Here is a 5000-nt window from a genome sequence, read left to right as displayed (position 1 = left end):
GATGATGAATATATACAAACAAGATTAGGAAAATTTGTGTATGAATGCTGCTGCAATTTACCGCATTAACTGATTGATAAATTGTGTGTTTTTCATTCGTTCATTCATTTACCATTGCAATTGTGTCTTATAAACCTTCCGGTTTCATGACAATAAAATCTATTCTATTCTATTCTATTCTATTCTATTCTATTCACACACACACACACACACACACACACACACACACACACACACACACACCATATACCGCGCACACGCACTCAACAGAGAGAGAGAGATTGTTCGAATTAGACACAGGTTTATACGTCATGTCGCCGTCAGGTACGTAACTTATCAAACCCCAGTCTTCAGAGCTGTGAACGACACAAAGACAATGTCAGTTTGTTTAACTATGCCGTCCATGTTGACAGATGCACTAAGTGCCTGGGGGAAAAAACAACAACTTCTTCTTCTGCTTCTGGGCTGCAACTCCCACGTTCACTCGTATGCACACGAGTGGGCTTTTACGTGTATGACCGTTTTTACCCCGCCATATAGGCAGCCATACTCCGCTTTCGGGGGTGTGCATGCTGGGAATGTTCTTGTTTCCATAACCCACCGAACGCTGACATGGATTACAGGATCTTTAACGTGCGTATTTGATCTTCTGCTTGCACATACACACGAAGGGGGTTCAGGCACTAGCAGGTCTGCACATAATATATAACTAATATCACTTCAAGTGGAAAGACGTTAAACTGAAGACATAATATATGTTGACCTGGGAGATCGTAAAAATCTCCACCCTTTACCCACCGGGCGCCGTCACCGTGGTTCGAACCCGGGACCCTCAGATTGACAGTCCAACGCTTTAATCACTCGGCTATTGCACCCGTCATAAAAAAACAACAACAACAAAGAACAACAAAGTGTGAAGTGAAAGAGATTAAGTTGTGCTGGCGCCAATGCTTTCAGTGTCTACCTGGTCTGACATCAGCACAGATAGCAGGCAGACCCCCCTCTTGCCTTGTCTGTCATCCGTCCCACAATGTTTTATGTTATGTCACAATTCACGTAACCTACGATCATGAATTCGACCAGACAACCACAGTACAGCCCGGCGTGCGTGCGCCCTTGGTTGCTTGCTTATATATAGATACACGTGCTGACACATGTACATTTCTTTTTCGCGTTCTTTCACGGAACACATAATTTTAAAAGCATTGCATGTTGGATGATGCTTTCCAGGTCAGCTCTTTCCTGGGTTTTCTAGTCTGTTGATGGATGCACTCCAGCCAAGTCAGAGGCTGTTTCCGAGAGGCAGACAGCCCCAGTGTTAGTGTCAGTTTGGCTGAAAGTGAAAGTGGTGACGATGTAATGGGACATGGCGCCACATCCGGGTGTTATGTGTTCACCCTGGTAAAGGAGGAAGCTGCAGACAACAGGCACTTCTGTGTCGCTTTCTGTTCCTCATAGGTTTCACCTTGGTTTTGTGTGTGTGTGTGTGTGTGTGTGTGTGTGTGTGTGTGTGTGTGTGTGTGTGTGTGTGTGTGTGTGTGTTTGTGTGTGTGTGTGTGTGTTTGTGTGTGTGTGTGTGTGTGTGTGTGTGTTTGTGTGTGTGTGTGTGTGTGTGTGTGTGTGTGTGTGTGTGTGTGTGTGTGTGTGTGTGTGTGTGTGTGTGTGTGTGTGTGTTTTAAAACTGACTGACGCCACAGAGCCTGTGTGAAGAGCGTTTTCGTCTTGTGTGTGTGTGTGGGTGGAGGGGAGGGGGGGGAGCAGGGTTGTTAATAGATGGACTGTTGCTGTGTGAAGAGCGTTTTCGTCTTGTGTGTGTGTGTGGGTGGAGGGGGGGAGGGGGGAGCAGGGTTGTTAATAGATGGACTGTTGCTGTGTGAAGAGGGTTTTAGTATTAGGGGGTGGGGGGCGGGGACATAGATGGATTGTTGCTATGTGAAGAGGGTTTTAGCATTGGGGGGACATAGATGGACTGTTGCTATGTGAAGAGGGTTTTTGTTTTGGGGGGTGGGGGTGGGGGGGGAGAGACATAGATGGATTGTTGCTGTGTGAAGAGGGGTTTTTTGTATTAGGGGGTGGGGTGGAATAGATGGATTGTTGCTTGAACACACAACAGCAGTCTGTGTTTAGTTGGTAGGCCACTCGTCGAGTGGTAGTACACTGCGAAGGCGGATTGGTACATTGCTGTGGGCGGAAAGTGCGTGAGAGGAGGAAGGGAAGAATGATGTGCGTGTGTGCACGTATGATGATGATGATGATGATAATGATGAGAGAGAGTAAACCAGTTCTTTGGTGATCTCTGCAACCCGCCCCCCCTTCCACACACACACACACACACTCCTCCTCGGCTCCCCATCCCCCACCTTTCGTTTCCGCCGCGTCTTCCAGAGATGAATAACAACACAATGACACCTGTTGCAGTTATTGGTCTGAGTTATTTTGAAACAATGACTTTTGTTTGTTCAGTATCAGCTCTGGGGCACAATCAATGTATAACTTGTACGTAGATTAATAACTTTTCTATCGCCCATTCTTTTTTCATCACCAAATAGAAAGACCTGTTTTGTTGAAGATACAGTCTTGGTGTATCTTTATCATAACAGATAATGCATTCGGCTATTTCACGAAAATGTTGCTGCTACAATAGCAGCTTTGAATCAAAAACCAAGAAGGAGAAAATTACGAGGTTGATGTATAACCAAACGGTTAACTCTCTCCATACGAACGGCGAAAGAGACGACGTTAACAGCGTTTCACCCCAATTACCACCATCAAAATATTGCAAGCGGAAGGCTCTTATACTGAAGACGTGAATGTTGACAAAGAATACCACAATTCTGACGACGGAAGCTAAAGGTTGGGTCATTGAGACACCCACTGGACATTCGAGGGGTCTGTGTAGAGGAGAAGAGAGGACTGGCCGTACTAAGTGAGTTAATATCTTCGGGTTTTTTTTGTTTTTTTTTCAATCTGTTCCGGCTTGGATAGCGTATTTCAACAAACAATGCTTCATCTCGTCTTGTTTGCTAAATTCCTTCTTTCCGTCATGAAGCACCTTGACCCAGGACGAATCTTCCCCCTCTTTTCTCTGCTGAGCTATTTTGGCACTAGTATTTTGAACAAGGAAGACGTATTGATAATCTTCACTGATCAGACAAAGGTGACATAACTGGAACCATTTTGCTGCTCCCGCTGTCCGCCATCAACGCCTCATGGAAAGTAATAGTTCTTTTTCGGTGCTTGATATTTCTTTCTCTCCTCTTGTCTTCACTCTGTAATGAAGCCAGTCATTGTTCTGATTATAGCATCATTTGTCTCGGCTCCGTATTAATGTTTCTTTCTCTTACACACTACACCACGCTACAGTACAGTACGGTACAGTACAGTACACTGCACTGCACTTCACTACAATACATTGCACTGCATTGTACTACAGACAGACAGACAGACAGACAGACAGACAGACACACACACACACACACACACACACACAACACTACACCACACTACAGACAGACAGACAGACAGACAGACAGACAGACAGACACACACACACACACACACACACACACACACACACACACTAACTTCACTACACTACACTACACCACACAACACTACACTACACTATACTACACTACACCACACTACACTACACTACACTACACTACACTACACCACACAACACTACACTACACCACACCACACCACACCACACACACACACACACACACACACACACACACACACACTAACTACACTACACTACACTACACTACACTACACTACACTACACTACACTACACTACACTACACCACACACACACACACACACACACACACACACACACACACACACACACACACACATTACATACCCCCCCCCTCCACCCCCACCCCCCCACCCCCCACACACACGATAGCAGCAGTTGCAGTAGCTAGAAAACAAAGCATGGCAGACAAGGGGAACGTCCATTCTCTCTCACCTTGTCAGTCTCTCTCTCTTGCTCTCATTCCAGCAGACACGGCGTCCTCTGTGAAGTGTTCCGATAGGAACCGACGTGTTGGTGAGCTCAGCACAGAGCAACCTGTGGTGCTGTATGGCGGTTGTTGAGAGAGGTGGGGGGTGGGGTGGGGGGGGGGGGGGGGTTGTGGAGGGAGGAGGATGGGGGGGGGGGGGTGGGGAGTGGAGGAGCATAGAACATTATGGGCGATGAAATGGTTTTATTTTCCGAGAAAAGTTTCCCCTCGGTTGTGCATCGTTGCCCCGTAGAAGAGAGTGTTGCAAATACCCACACGTGTAAGCCCGTTGCCCAATGGTGCAGAAATTCTTATTTTATGTTGTTACACTTAAAATCTATATAAAAAAAAAATCTTTTCTGTAAATATGTCTTAAATGCAGTGTTCGCTCCCCCCCCCCCCCCGCCCCTCTGTCTGTCTGTATCTCTCAGTGTCTCTCTGTTTCTGTCTCTCTGTGTGTCTCTGTCCCTGTCTCCCACTGTCGGTCTGTCTGTCTGTCTGTCTCTCTCTCACTTTCTCTCTTCTCCACCCCCCTCTCTCTGTGTGTTTCTCTCTATCTCTGTCTCTGTCCCCCCTCTCTGTCTATCTGTCTCTCACCCACTCTGTCTGTCTTTCTTTCCTCTCCATCCATCCACCCTCTCTCTCTCTGTTTCTGTCTCTCTCTTTCAGTCTCTCTGTCTCTCTGTTTTTTGTTGTTGTTTTTTTGTTTGTTTCTGTTTCTTGTCATTTCTTTTGATTTGATTTCATACTTAAAAGAAGACTAGCCATGTATCCCCATAGCAAATAGCATGTTAACTGCTGATGACATTAATTAAAGTCGGTCATTGTCATTGATATTCTCTCTCTCGGCCACCCCCCCCCCCTCTCTCTCTCTCCTATCCCTCCCCCCTCTCTCTTTTTCTCCCCCTCTCTGTTAACATTGATAAATTTGCAGTCATCCATTTTGTCTCACAGGAATATTGAAATACTTTGAGGGAACCGAC

At 46.1% G+C, this 5000-nt stretch overlaps 1 protein-coding gene across 2 annotated transcripts in view; it reads left to right on the top strand.

The window, feature by feature from the left end:
• LOC143285378 (FH1/FH2 domain-containing protein 3-like) overlaps positions 1-5000 on the top strand; it is a 203444-nt gene that overhangs the window by 18616 nt on the left and 179828 nt on the right. The gene's annotated exons all lie outside the window — the stretch shown is intronic.

This window comes from Babylonia areolata, chromosome 9 (genome assembly GCF_041734735.1).
Source record: "Babylonia areolata isolate BAREFJ2019XMU chromosome 9, ASM4173473v1, whole genome shotgun sequence".
Lineage (NCBI taxonomy): Eukaryota > Metazoa > Mollusca > Gastropoda > Neogastropoda > Buccinidae > Babylonia > Babylonia areolata.
Note: the sequence above shows the minus strand (reverse complement) of the source record. Positions and strands in the feature narration are given on the sequence as shown.